The sequence below is a fragment of the Scyliorhinus torazame genome, chromosome 4 (assembly GCF_047496885.1).
Source record: "Scyliorhinus torazame isolate Kashiwa2021f chromosome 4, sScyTor2.1, whole genome shotgun sequence".
Taxonomy (NCBI): Eukaryota; Metazoa; Chordata; class Chondrichthyes; order Carcharhiniformes; family Scyliorhinidae; genus Scyliorhinus; species Scyliorhinus torazame.
Window position 1 is genome coordinate 67,292,641 of NC_092710.1, and position 14,933 is coordinate 67,307,573.

Below are 14,933 nucleotides of genomic sequence, written 5' to 3' on the forward strand. Positions count from 1 at the left end.
AGGTGATCATACGTACATGGCCGGTTAACTCAATGGTTCGAGCGTGGTGCTAATTGACGCCAAGGTCGTTTGATCCTCGTACGAGTCAACAAAACAACTCCGTCACGAAATGATCTGCTTGCCTCGTCTGTTTGCAGGCAACCTGCCCAGTGTTACTGGCGCGGCATTATTACTGACCTGAGGCAGCGCAGAGTCCCTTTTATCTGCTTGACTCCTCTTGGATAATATCTGCCACTTTTTCATTCTTTTACATTTCTGCGCCACAAACGTGTCGGTAACATGCTTCCAAAGTTTCCTAGTCTACAGCGATGACAATTCACGTGGTTCTGAACAATGTCTTACCTCCAATTACTGCAATTTCCAGGCAAATCTGCTCCAGGCAACGTTGGAAATAGCCCCGCAACATGTCAGACGAGCCCACCATTCAGGACTGGAGTGAATTTGGAAACGGCATGGTCACTCCAGCCAATGATGCATACATGGCCGGTTAGCTCAGATGGTTAGAGCGTGGTGCTAATAACGCCAAGGTCGCGGGTTCGATCCCCGTACTGGCCAACGAAGTAATCACATCGTGATCTAATGTCCACTTCTGCGGCTAGTTGGAGCGGTATTTTGACTCTGCTGGGGCAGCGCAGAGTCCCCTTTAACTGCTTGGCGCCTCTTGGACAGTATCTGCCACTTTTTCTGAGAAACTGTCGTTCTTTTACAGTTCTGTGTCACAAATGTGTCCAACGTCTCCTAATCAATAGCGAACTCCTGCAGATGACAATTCACGTCGCTCTGAACTGTGTTTTACGTCTCCTTCATTGCAATGTTTCAGGCTAATCTGCTCCAGGCAGCGTTGCTAAAGCCAGGGCACCATGTCATACCAGCCTACCTTGTAATTGCGGTATTGATGAGTTCAGCAACGCTGTGCAGGAATTACTAACCCCTTGCCAGTAATTTGGCTCAAATGCTGCCACCTTCAACAATCCGATTGCTTAACATGCAGTCGTTTGCTGGCTACGCCAAATACATTTGATGCTTCGAAATGTCTTTTTCAAAAAGCTGCACTACCCATTTATAATGTGGTGCTAATTACACTGATGTGGATATGCCGGCGTTGGACTGGGGTGAGCACAGAAAGAAGTCTTACAACACCAGGTTAAAGTCCAACAGGTTTGTTCCGATGTCACTAGCTTTCGGTGCGCTGCTCCTTCCTCAGGTAATTACACTGAAACACGTCTGGAACGATCAAAATACCTGAAGGCGAGAAGTATACTTGTTTGCTAATCTATTGAGAGGCGACGCATGATCTCCCGGTTAATGTTCTTAGCTTGTAAATCCCCGAACCATTTACCCCAATTTAAAATTCAGCTGGCTCATCATCATTTCGTGCTGAAGCAGCGGCCGTCCATTCGGACTAATGTGAGCGCCTGTCCTGCAATTGCAAATAATTTGCATGATGTTGAGATGCTGGCGCTGGATACAGAAAGAAGTGTGACAGCAACAAGAAGTGTGACAGCAACAGGTTTATTTGAAATCACAAGCTTTGGCAGCGCCGTCCCTTCATCAGTTGAAGAGATGAAGGACCACTTTACCTGATGAAGGGACAGCGCTGCCAAAGCTTACGATTTCAAATCAACCTGTTGGACTTTAATATGGTGTTGTGAGACTTATTACTGAATAATCCGCACGCACTTTATTTCGGCACGGTTACATTTCGACTGAATTTTGAATTCACAGGGTCAGCTGCTTTTACTCTTTCAATGAAGAAACCCGACCAAAGGCTTTGGCGGACAAGTACTGGAAATGTGAGCCGTAGCACATCCCGTGCTAGAATAATAATAATCTTTACTGTCACAAGTAGGCGTACATTAACACTGCCAATAAGTTACTGTGAAATTTCGATCATAAAGATGAATACATGAGAAATTTGATGAGGAGAAAGTTTGCAGATTGGGCGATGCTCCAGGCACAATGTGTTCAACAATGTCGAAGCCAGCGTAAGTGTTGGTGAGAAGTTTGTCAGTTGGAAACATGCAGAAAGTTCTAGGGGAAAGCAAATCCTTACGGCTTGCTGGCAACCTAAAGGGTGGAATTTACAAAAGGCAAATTCGCGCGATCCAGCTTGTTCGCGATCAGTCAGGAAAGAATACTCAATTCTCCATTCACGACCGGACTAAATTTGGAATCGCCATGGTCACATGAGGTGATCATACGTACATGGCCGGTTAACTCAATGGTTCGAGCGTGGTGCTAATTGACGCCAAGGTCGTTTGATCCTCGTACGAGTCAACAAAACAACTCCGTCACGAAATGATCTGCTTGCCTCGTCTGTTTGCAGGCAACCTGCCCAGTGTTACTGGCGCGGCATTATTACTGACCTGAGGCAGCGCAGAGTCCCTTTTATCTGCTTGACTCCTCTTGGATAATATCTGCCACTTTTTCATTCTTTTACATTTCGGCGCCACAAACGTGTCGGTAACATGCTTCCAAAGTTTCCTAGTCTACAGCGATGACAATTCACGTGGTTCTGAACAATGTCTTACCTCCAATTACTGCAATTTCCAGGCAGGTCTGCTCCAGGTAACGTTGGAAATAGCAACATGTCAGACGAGCCCACCATTCAGGACTGGAGTGAATTTGGAAACGGCATGGTCACTCCAGCCAATGCTGCATGCATGGCCGGTTAGCTCAGATGGTTAGAGCGTGGTGCTAATAACGCCAAGGTCCCGGGTTCGATCCCCGTACTGGCCAAAGAAGTGATCACATCGTGATCTAATGTCCACTTCTGCGGCTAGTTTGAGCGGTATTTTGACTCTGCTGGGGCAGCGCAGAGTCCCCTTTAACTGCTTGGCGCCTCTTGGACAGTATCTGCCACTTTTTCTGAGAAACTGTCGTTCTTTTACAGTTCTGTGTCACAAATGTGTTCAACGTCTCCTAATCAATAGCGAACTCCTGCAGATGACAATTCACGTCGCTCTGAACTGTGTTTTACGTCTCCTTCATTGCAATGTTTCAGGCTAATCTGCTCCAGGCAGCGTTGCTAAAGCCAGGGCACCATGTCATACCAGCCTACCTTGTAATTGCGGTATTGATGAGTTCAGCAACGCTGTGCAGGAATTACTAACCCCTTGCCAGTAATTTGGCTCAAATGCTGCCACCTTCAACAATCCGATTGCTTAACATGCAGTCGTTTGCTGGCTACGCCAAATACATTTGATGCTTCGAAATGTCTTTTTCAAAAAGCTGCACTACCCATTTATAATGTGGTGCTAATTACACTGATGTGGATATGCCGGCGTTGGACTGGGGTGAGCACAGAAAGAAGTCTTACAACACCAGGTTAAAGTCCAACAGGTTTGTTCCGATGTCACTAGCTTTCGGTGCGCTGCTCCTTCCTCAGGTAATTACACTGAAACACGTCTGGAACGATCAAAATACCTTAAGGCGAGAAGTATACTTGTTTGCTAATCTATTGAGAGGCGACGCATGATCTCCCGGTTAATGTTCTTAGCTTGTAAATCCCCGAACCATTTACCCCAATTTAAAATTCAGCTGGCTCATCATCATTTCGTGCTGAAGCAGCGGCCGTCCATTCGGACTAATGTGAGCGCCTGTCCTGCAATTGCAAATAATTTGCATGATGTTGAGATGCTGGCGCTGGATACAGAAAGAAGTGTGACAGCAACAAGAAGTGTGACAGCAACAGGTTTATTTGAAATCACAAGCTTTGGCAGCGCCGTCCCTTCATCAGTTGAAGAGATGAAGGACCACTTTACCTGATGAAGGGACAGCGCTGCCAAAGCTTACGATTTCAAATCAACCTGTTGGACTTTAATATGGTGTTGTGAGACTTATTACTGAATAATCCGCACGCACTTTATTTCGGCACGGTTACATTTCGACTGAATTTTGAATTCACAGGGTCAGCTGCTTTTACTCTTTCAATGAAGAAACCCGACCAAAGGCTTTGGCGGACAAGTACTGGAAATGTGAGCCGTAGCACATCCCGTGCTAGAATAATAATAATCTTTACTGTCACAAGTAGGCGTACATTAACACTGCCAATAAGTTACTGTGAAATTTCGATCATAAAGATGAATACATGAGAAATTTGATGAGGAGAAAGTTTGCAGATTGGGCGATGCTCCAGGCACAATGTGTTCAACAATGTCGAAGCCAGCGTAAGTGTTGGTGAGAAGTTTGTCAGTTGGAAACATGCAGAAAGTTCTAGGGGAAAGCAAATCCTTACGGCTTGCTGGCAACCTAAAGGGTGGAATTTACAAAAGGCAAATTCGCGCGATCCAGCTTGTTCGCGATCAGTCAGGAAAGAATACTCAATTCTCCATTCACGACCGGACTAAATTTGGAATCGCCATGGTCACATGAGGTGATCATACGTACATGGCCGGTTAACTCAATGGTTCGAGCGTGGTGCTAATTGACGCCAAGGTCGTTTGATCCTCGTACGAGTCAACAAAACAACTCCGTCACGAAATGATCTGCTTGCCTCGTCTGTTTGCAGGCAACCTGCCCAGTGTTACTGGCGCGGCATTATTACTGACCTGAGGCAGCGCAGAGTCCCTTTTATCTGCTTGACTCCTCTTGGATAATATCTGCCACTTTTTCATTCTTTTACATTTCGGCGCCACAAACGTGTCGGTAACATGCTTCCAAAGTTTCCTAGTCTACAGCGATGACAATTCACGTGGTTCTGAACAATGTCTTACCTCCAATTACTGCAATTTCCAGGCAAGTCTGCTCCAGGTAACGTTGGAAATAGCCCCGCAACATGTCAGACGAGCCCACCATTCAGGACTGGAGTGAATTTGGAAACGGCATGGTCACTCCAGCCAATGCTGCATACATGGCCGGTTAGCTCAGATGGTTAGAGCGTGGTGCTAATAACGCCAAGGTCCCGGGTTCGATCCCCGTACTGGCCAAAGAAGTGATCACATCGTGATCTAATGTCCACTTCTGCGGCTAGTTTGAGCGGTATTTTGACTCTGCTGGCGCAGAGTCCCCTTTAACTGCTTGGCGCCTCTTGGACAGTATCTGCCACTTTTTCTGAGAAACTGTCGTTCTTTTACAGTTCTGTGTCACAAATGTGTCCAACGTCTCCTAATCAATAGCGAACTCCTGCAGATGACAATTCACGTCGCTCTGAACTGTGTTTTACGTCTCCTTCATTGCAATGTTTCAGGCTAATCTGCTCCAGGCAGCGTTGCTAAAGCCAGGGCACCATGTCATACCAGCCTACCTTGTAATTGCGGTATTGATGAGTTCAGCAACGCTGTGCAGGAATTACTAACCCCTTGCCAGTAATTTGGCTCAAATGCTGCCACCTTCAACAATCCGATTGCTTAACATGCAGTCGTTTGCTGGCTACGCCAAATACATTTGATGCTTCGAAATGTCTTTTTCGAAAAGCTGCACTACCCATTTATAATGTGGTGCTAATTACACTGATGTGGATATGCCGGCGTTGGACTGGGGTGAGCACAGAAAGAAGTCTTACAACACCAGGTTAAAGTCCAACAGGTTTGTTCCGATGTCACTAGCTTTCGGTGCGCTGCTCCTTCCTCAGGTAATTACACTGAAACACGTCTGGAACGATCAAAATACCTTAAGGCGAGAAGTATACTTGTTTGCTAATCTATTGAGAGGCGGCGCATGATCTCCCGGTTAATGTTCTTAGCTTGTAAATCCCCGAACCATTTACCCCAATTTAAAATTCAGCTGGCTCATCATCATTTCGTGCTGAAGCAGCGGCCGTCCATTCGGACTAATGTGAGCGCCTGTCCTGCAATTGCAAATAATTTGCATGATGTTGAGATGCTGGCGCTGGATACAGAAAGAAGTGTGACAGCAACAAGAAGTGTGACAGCAACAGGTTTATTTGAAATCACAAGCTTTGGCAGCGCCGTCCCTTCATCAGTTGAAGAGATGAAGGACCACTTTACCTGATGAAGGGACAGCGCTGCCAAAGCTTACGATTTCAAATCAACCTGTTGGACTTTAATATGGTGTTGTGAGACTTATTACTGAATAATCCGCACGCACTTTATTTCGGCACGGTTACATTTCGACTGAATTTTGAATTCACAGGGTCAGCCGCTTTTACTCTTTCAATGAAGAAACCCGACCAAAGGCTTTGGCGGACAAGTACTGGAAATGTGAGCCGTAGCACATCCCGTGCTAGAATAATAATAATCTTTACTGTCACAAGTAGGCGTACATTAACACTGCCAATAAGTTACTGTGAAATTTCGATCATAAAGATGAATACATGAGAAATTTGATGAGGAGAAAGTTTGCAGATTGGGCGATGCTCCAGGCACAATGTGTTCAACAATGTCGAAGCCAGCGTAAGTGTTGGTGAGAAGTTTGTCAGTTGGAAACATGCAGAAAGTTCTAGGGGAAAGCAAATCCTTACGGCTTGCTGGCAACCTAAAGGGTGGAATTTACAAAAGGCAAATTCGCGCGATCCAGCTTGTTCGCGATCAGTCAGGAAAGAATACTCAATTCTCCATTCACGACCGGACTAAATTTGGAATCGCCATGGTCACATGAGGTGATCATACGTACATGGCCGGTTAACTCAATGGTTCGAGCGTGGTGCTAATTGACGCCAAGGTCGTTTGATCCTCGTACGAGTCAACAAAACAACTCCGTCACGAAATGATCTGCTTGCCTCGTCTGTTTGCAGGCAACCTGCCCAGTGTTACTGGCGCGGCATTATTACTGACCTGAGGCAGCGCAGAGTCCCTTTTATCTGCTTGACTCCTCTTGGATAATATCTGCCACTTATTCATTCTTTTACATTTCGGCGCCACAAACGTGTCGGTAACATGCTTCCAAAGTTTCCTAGTCTACAGCGATGACAATTCACGTGGTTCTGAACAATGTCTTACCTCCAATTACTGCAATTTCCAGGCAAGTCTGCTCCAGGTAACGTTGGAAATAGCCCCGCAACATGTCAGACGAGCCCACCATTCAGGACTGGAGTGAATTTGGAAACGGCATGGTCACTCCAGCCAATGCTGCATAGATGGCCGGTTAGCTCAGATGGTTAGAGCGTGGTGCTAATAACGCCAAGGTCCCGGGTTCGATCCCCGTACTGGCCAAAGAAGTGATCACATCGTGATCTAATGTCCACTTCTGCGGCTAGTTGGAGCGGTATTTTGACTCTGCTGGCGCAGAGTGCCCTTTAACTGCTTGGCGCCTCTTGGACAGTATCTGCCACTTTTTCTGAGAAACTGTCGTTCTTTTACAGTTCTGTGTCACAAATGTGTCCAACGTCTCCTAATCAATAGCGAACTCCTGCAGATGACAATTCACGTCGCTCTGAACTGTGTTTTACGTCTCCTTCATTGCAATGTTTCAGGCTAATCTGCTCCAGGCAGCGTTGCTAAAGCCAGGGCACCATGTCATACCAGCCTACCTTGTAATTGCGGTATTGATGAGTTCAGCAACGCTGTGCAGGAATTACTAACCTCTTGCCAGTAATTTGGCTCAAATGCTGCCACCTTCAACAATCCGATTGCTTAACATGCAGTCGTTTGCTGGCTACGCCAAATACATTTGATGCTTCGAAATGTCTTTTTCAAAAAGCTGCACTACCCATTTATAATGTGGTGCTAATTACACTGATGTGGATATGCCGGCGTTGGACTGGGGTGAGCACAGAAAGAAGTCTTACAACACCAGGTTAAAGTCCAACAGGTTTGTTCCGATGTCACTAGCTTTCGGTGCGCTGCTCCTTCCTCAGGTAATTACACTGAAACACGTCTGGAACGATCAAAATACCTTAAGGCGAGAAGTATACTTGTTTGCTAATCTATTGAGAGGCGACGCATGATCTCCCGGTTAATGTTCTTAGCTTGTAAATCCCCGAACCATTTACCCCAATTTAAAATTCAGCTGGCTCATCATCATTTCGTGCTGAAGCAGCGGCCGTCCATTCGGACTAATGTGAGCGCCTGTCCTGCAATTGCAAATAATTTGCATGATGTTGAGATGCTGGCGCTGGATACAGAAAGAAGTGTGACAGCAACAAGAAGTGTGACAGCAACAGGTTTATTTGAAATCACAAGCTTTGGCAGCGCCGTCCCTTCATCAGTTGAAGAGATGAAGGACCACTTTACCTGATGAAGGGACAGCGCTGCCAAAGCTTACGATTTCAAATCAACCTGTTGGACTTTAATATGGTGTTGTGAGACTTATTACTGAATAATCCGCACGCACTTTATTTCGGCACGGTTACATTTCGACTGAATTTTGAATTCACAGGGTCAGCTGCTTTTACTCTTTCAATGAAGAAACCCGACCAAAGGCTTTGGCGGACAAGTACTGGAAATGTGAGCCGTAGCACATCCCGTGCTAGAATAATAATAATCTTTACTGTCACAAGTAGGCGTACATTAACACTGCCAATAAGTTACTGTGAAATTTCGATCATAAAGATGAATACATGAGAAATTTGATGAGGAGAAAGTTTGCAGATTGGGCGATGCTCCAGGCACAATGTGTTCAACAATGTCGAAGCCAGCGTAAGTGTTGGTGAGAAGTTTGTCAGTTGGAAACATGCAGAAAGTTCTAGGGGAAAGCAAATCCTTACGGCTTGCTGGCAACCTAAAGGGTGGAATTTACAAAAGGCAAATTCGCGCGATCCAGCTTGTTCGCGATCAGTCAGGAAATAATACTCAATTCTCCATTCACGACCGGACTAAATTTGGAATCGCCATGGTCACATGAGGTGATCATACGTACATGGCCGGTTAACTCAATGGTTCGAGCGTGGTGCTAATTGACGCCAAGGTCGTTTGATCCTCGTACGAGTCAACAAAACAACTCCGTCACGAAATGATCTGCTTGCCTCGTCTGTTTGCAGGCAACCTGCCCAGTGTTACTGGCGCGGCATTATTACTGACCTGAGGCAGCGCAGAGTCCCTTTTATCTGCTTGACTCCTCTTGGATAATATCTGCCACTTTTTCATTCTTTCACATTTCGGCGCCACAAACGTGTCAGTAACATGCTTCCAAAGTTTCCTAGTCTACAGCGATGACAATGCACGTCGTTCTGAACAATGTCTTACCTCCAATTACTGCAATTTCCAGGCAAATCTGCTCCAGGCAACGTTGGAAATAGCCCCGTAACATGTCAGACGAGCCCACCATTCAGGACTGGAGTGAATTTGGAAACGGCGTGGTCACTCCAGCCAATGATGCATACATGGCCGGTTAGCTCAGATGGTTAGAGCGTGGTGCTAATAACGCCAAGGTCGCGCGTTCGATCCCCGTACTGGCCAACGAAGTAATCACATCGTGATCTAATGTCCACTACTGCGGCTAGTTGGAGCGGTATTTTGACTCTGCTGGGGCAGCGCAGAGTCCCCTTTAACGGCTTGGCGCCTCTTGGACAGTATCTACCACTTTTTCTGAGAAACTGTCGTTCTTTTACAGTTCTGTGTCACAAATGTGTCCAACGTCTCCTAATCAATAGCGAACTCCTGCAGATGACAATTCACGTCGCTCTGAACTGTGTTTTACGTCTCCTTCATTGCAATGTTTCAGGCTAATCTGCTCCAGGCAGCGTTGCTAAAGCCAGGGCACCATGTCATACCAGCCTACCTTGTAATTGCGGTATTGATGAGTTCCGCAACGCTGTGCAGGAATTACTAACCCCTTGCCAGTAATTTGGCTCAAATGCTGCCACCTTCAACAATCCGATTGCTTAACATGCAGTCATTTGCTGGCTACGCCAAATACATTTGATGCTTCGAAATGTCTTTTTCAAAAAGCTGCACTACCCATTAATAATGTGGTGCTAATTACACTGATGTGGATATGCCGGCGTTGGACTGGGGTGAGCACAGAAAGAAGTCTTACAACACCAGGTTAAAGTCCAACAGGTTTGTTCCGATGTCACTAGCTTTCGGTGCGCTGCTCCTTCCTCAGGTAATTACACTGAAACACGTCTGGAACGATCAAAATACCTTAAGGCGAGAAGTATACTTGTTTGCTAATCTATTGAGAGGCGACGCATGATCTCCCGGTTAATGTTCTTAGCTTGTAAATCCCCGAACCATTTACCCCAATTTAAAATTCAGCTGGCTCATCATCATTTCGTGCTGAAGCAGCCGCCGTCCATTCGGACTAATGTGAACGCCTGTCCTGCAATTGCAAATAATTTGCATGATGTTGAGATGCTGGCGCTGGATACAGAAAGAAGTGTGACAGCAACAAGAAGTGTGACAGCAACAGGTTTATTTGAAATCACAAGCTTTGGCAGCGCCGTCCCTTCATCAGTTGAAGAGATGAAGGACCACGTTACCTGATGAAGGGACAGCGCTGCCAAAGCTTACGATTTCAAATCAACCTGTTGGACTTTAATATGGTGTTGTGAGACTTATTACTGAATAATCCGCACGCACTTTATTTCGGCACGGTTACATTTCGACTGAATTTTGAATTCACAGGGTCAGCTGCTTTTACTCTTTCAATGAAGAAACCCGACCAAAGGCTTTGGCGGACAAGTACTGGAAATGTGAGCCGTAGCACATCCCGTGCTAGAATAATAATAATCTTTACTGTCACAAGTAGACGTACATTAACACTGCCAATAAGTTACTGTGAAATTTCGATCATAAAGATGAATACATGAGAAATTTGATGAGGAGAAAGTTTGCAGATTGGGCGATGCTCCAGGCACAATGTGTTCAACAATGTCGAAGCCAGCGTAAGTGTTGTTGAGACGTTTGTCAGTTGGAAACATGCAGAAAGTTCTAGGGGAAAGCAAATCCTTACGGCTTGCTGGCAACCTAAAGGGTGGAATTTACAAAAGGCAAATTCGCGCGATCCAGCTTGTTCGCGATCAGTCAGGAAAGAATACTCAATTCTCCATTCACGACTGGACTAAATTTGGAATCGCCATGGCCACACGAGGTGATCATACGTACATGGCCGGTTAACTCAATGGTTCGAGCGTGGTGCTAATTGACGCCAAGGTCGTTTGATCCTCGTACGAGTCAACAAAACAACTCCGTCACGAAATGATCTGCTTGCCTCGTCTGTTTGCAGGCAACCTGCCCAGTGTTACTGGCGCGGCATTATTACTGACCTGAGGCAGCGCAGAGTCCCTTTCATCTGCTTGACTCCTCTTGGATAATATCTGCCACTTTTTCATTCTTTTACATTTCTGCGCCACAAACGTGTCGGTAACATGCTTCCAAAGTTTCCTAGTCTACAGCGATGACAATTCACGTCGTTCTGAACAATGTCTTACCTCCAATTATTGCAATTTCCAGGCAAATCTGCTCCAGGCAATGTTGGAAATAGCCCCGCAACATGTCAGACGAGCCCACCATTCAGGACTGGAGTGAATTTGGAAACGGCATGGTCACTCCAGCCAATGATGCATACATGGCCGGTTAGCTCAGATGGTTAGAGCGTGGCGCTAATAACGCCAAGGTCGCGGGTTCGATCCCCGTATTGGCCAACGAAGTAATCACATCGTGATCTAATGTCCACTTCTGCGGCTAGTTGGAGCGGTATTTTGACTCTGCTGGGGCAGCGCAGAGTCCCCTTTAACTGCTCGGCGCCTCTTGGACAGTATCTGCCACTTTTTCTGAGAAACTGTCGTTCTTTTACAGTTCTGTGTCACAAATGTGTCCAACGTCTCCTAATCAATAGCGAACTCCTGCAGATGACAATTCACGTCGCTCTGAACTGTGTTTTACGTCTCCTTCATTGCAATGTTTCAGGCTAATCTGCTCCAGGCAGCGTTGCGAAAGCCAGGGCACCATGTCATACCAGCCTACCTTGTAATTGCGGTATTGATGAGTTCAGCAACGCTGTGCAGGAATTACTAACCTCTTGCCAGTAATTTGGCTCAAATGCTGCCACCTTCAACAATCCGATTGCTTAACATGCAGTCGTTTGCTGGCTACGCCAAATACATTTGATGCTTCGAAATGTCTTTTTCAAAAAGCTGCACTACCCATTTATAATGTGGTGCTAATTACACTGATGTGGATATGCCGGCGTTGGACTGGGGTGAGCACAGAAAGAAGTCTTACAACACCAGGTTAAAGTCCAACAGGTTTGTTCCGATGTCACTAGCTTTCGGTGCGCTGCTCCTTCCTCAGGTAATTACACTGAAACACGTCTGGAACGATCAAAATACCTTAAGGCGAGAAGTATACTTGTTTGCTAATCTATTGAGAGTCGACGCATGATCTCCCCGTTAATGTTCTTAGCTTGTAAATCCCCGAACCATTTACCCCAATTTAAAATTCAGCTGGCTCATCATCATTTCGTGCTGAAGCAGCGGCCGTCCATTCGGACTAATGTGAGCGCCTGTCCTGCAATTGCAAATAATTTGCATGATGTTGAGATGCTGGCGCTGGATACAGAAAGAAGTGTGACAGCAACAAAAAGTGTGACAGCAACAGGTTTATTTGAAATCACAAGCTTTGGCAGCGCCGTCCCTTCATCAGTTGAAGAGATGAAGGACCACTTTACCTGATGAAGGGACAGCGCTGCCAAAGCTTACGATTTCAAATCAACCTGTTGGACTTTAATATGGTGTTGTGAGACTTATTACTGAATAATCCGCACGCACTTTATTTCGGCACGGTTACATTTCGACTGAATTTTGAATTCACAGGGTCAGCTGCTTTTACTCTTTCAATGAAGAAACCCGACCAAAGGCTTTGGCGGACAAGTACTGGAAATGTGAGCCGTACCACATCCCGTGCTAGAATAATAATAATCTTTACTGTCACAAGTAGGCGTACATTAACACTGCCAATAAGTTACTGTGAAATTTCGATCATAAAGATGAATACATGAGAAATTTGATGAGGAGAAAGTTTGCAGATTGGGCGATGCTCCAGGCACAATGTGTTCAACAATGTCGAAGCCAGCGTAAGTGTTGGTGAGAAGTTTGTCAGTTGGAAACATGCAGAAAGTTCTAGGGGAAAGCAAATCCTTACGGCTTGCTGGCAACCTAAAGGGTGGAATTTACAAAAGGCAAATTCGCGCGATCCAGCTTGTTCGCGATCAGTCAGGAAAGAATACTCAATTCTCCATTCACGACTGGACTAAATTTGGAATCGCCATGGTCACACGAGGTGATCATACGTACATGGCCGGTTAACTCAATGGTTCGAGCGTGGTGCTAATTGACGCCAAGGTCGTTTGATCCTCGTACGAGTCAACAAAACAACTCCGTCACGAAATGATCTGCTTGCCTCGTCTGTTTGCAGGCAACCTGCCCAGTGTTACTGGCGCGGCATTATTACTGACCTGAGGCAGCGCAGAGTCCCTTTTATCTGCTTGACTCCTCTTGGATAATATCTGCCACTTTTTCATTCTTTTACATTTCGGCGCCACAAACGTGTCGGTACCATGCTTCCAAAGTTTCCTAGTCTACAGCGATGACAATTCACGTCGTTCTGAACAATGTCTTACCTCCAATTACTGCAATTTCCAGGCAAATCTGCTCCAGGTAACGTTGGAAATATCCCCGCAACATGGCAGACGAGCCCACCATTCAGGACTGGAGTGAATTTGGAAACGGCATGGTCACTCCAGCCAATGCTGCATACATGGCCGGTTAGCTCAGATGGTTGGAGCTTGGTGCTAATAACGCCAAGGTCGCGGGTTCGATCCCCGTACTGGCCAACGAAGTAATCACATCGTGATCTAATGTCCACTTCTGCGGCTAGTTGGAGCGGCATTTTGACTCTGCTGGGGCAGCGCAGAGTCCCCTTTAACTGCTTGGCGCCTCTTGGACAGTATCTGCCACTTTTTCTGAGAAACTGTCGTTCTTTTACAGTTCTGTGTCACAAATGTGTCCAACGTCTCCTAATCAATAGCGAACTCCTGCAGATGACAATTCACGTCGCTCTGAACTGTGTGTTACGTCTCCTTCATTGCAATGTTTCAGGCTAATCTGCTCCAGGCAGCGTTGCTAAAGCCAGGGCACCATGTCATACCAGCCTACCTTGTAATTGCGGTATTGATGAGTTCAGCAACGCTGTGCAGGAATTACTAACCCCTTGCCAGTAATTTGGCTCAAATGCTGCCACCTTCAACAATCCGATTGCTTAACATGCAGTCGTTTGCTGGCTACGCCAAATACATTTGATGCTTCGAAATGTCTTTTTCAAAAAGCTGCACTACCCATTTATAATGTGGTGCTCATTACACTGATGTGGATATGCCGGCGTTGGACTGGGGTGAGCACAGAAAGAAGTCTTACAACACCAGGTTAAAGTCCAACAGCTTTGTTCCGATGTCACTAGCTTTCGGTGCGCTGCTCCTTCCTCAGGTAATTACACTGAAACACGTCTGGAACGATCAAAATACCTTAAGGCGAGAAGTATACTTGTTTGCTAATCTATTGAGAGGCGACGCATGATCTCCCCGTTAATGTTCTTAGCTTGTAAATCCCCGAACCATTTACCCCAATTTAAAATTCAGCTGGCTCATCATCATTTCGTGCTGAAGCAGCGGCCGTCCATTCGGACTAATGTGAGCGCCTGTCCTGCAATTGCAAATAATTTGCATGATGTTGAGATGCTGGCGCTGGATACAGAAAGAAGTGTGACAGCAACAAGAAGTGTGACAGCAACAGGTTTATTTGAAATCACAAGCTTTGGCAGCGCCGTCCCTTCATCAGTTGAAGAGATGAAGGACCACTTTACCTGATGAAGGGACAGCGCTGCCAAAGCTTACGATTTCAAATCAACCTGTTGGACTTTAATATGGTGTTGTGAGACTTATTACTGAATAATCCGCACGCACTTTATTTCGGCACGGTTACATTTCGACTGAATTTTGAATTCACAGGGTCAGCTGCTTTTACTCTTTCAATGAAGAAACCCGACCAAAGGCTTTGGCGGACAAGTACTGGAAATGTGAGCCGTAGCACATCCCGT

General features: G+C 46.0%; 7 non-coding genes across 7 annotated transcripts; all 7 read left to right on the forward strand.

Annotated features, from left to right (window-relative positions):
• The first annotated feature begins 481 nt into the window (after positions 1-481).
• Positions 482-555, forward strand: trnai-aau (transfer RNA isoleucine (anticodon AAU)). The gene has a single exon. It is a non-coding gene; the product is annotated as a tRNA-Ile (tRNA).
• A 2,110-nt stretch (positions 556-2,665) lies between these two features.
• Positions 2,666-2,739, forward strand: trnai-aau (transfer RNA isoleucine (anticodon AAU)). Its single transcript has one exon. It is a non-coding gene; the product is annotated as a tRNA-Ile (tRNA).
• A 2,115-nt stretch (positions 2,740-4,854) lies between these two features.
• trnai-aau (transfer RNA isoleucine (anticodon AAU)) lies at positions 4,855-4,928 on the forward strand. Its single transcript has one exon. It is a non-coding gene; the product is annotated as a tRNA-Ile (tRNA).
• A 2,110-nt stretch (positions 4,929-7,038) lies between these two features.
• Positions 7,039-7,112, forward strand: trnai-aau (transfer RNA isoleucine (anticodon AAU)). The gene has a single exon. It is a non-coding gene; the product is annotated as a tRNA-Ile (tRNA).
• Positions 7,113-9,222: 2,110 nt separating this feature from the next.
• On the forward strand, positions 9,223-9,296 carry trnai-aau (transfer RNA isoleucine (anticodon AAU)). The gene has a single exon. It is a non-coding gene; the product is annotated as a tRNA-Ile (tRNA).
• Positions 9,297-11,411: 2,115 nt separating this feature from the next.
• trnai-aau (transfer RNA isoleucine (anticodon AAU)) lies at positions 11,412-11,485 on the forward strand. Its single transcript has one exon. It is a non-coding gene; the product is annotated as a tRNA-Ile (tRNA).
• Positions 11,486-13,600: 2,115 nt separating this feature from the next.
• On the forward strand, positions 13,601-13,674 carry trnai-aau (transfer RNA isoleucine (anticodon AAU)). The gene has a single exon. It is a non-coding gene; the product is annotated as a tRNA-Ile (tRNA).
• Positions 13,675-14,933: the final 1,259 nt, after the last annotated feature.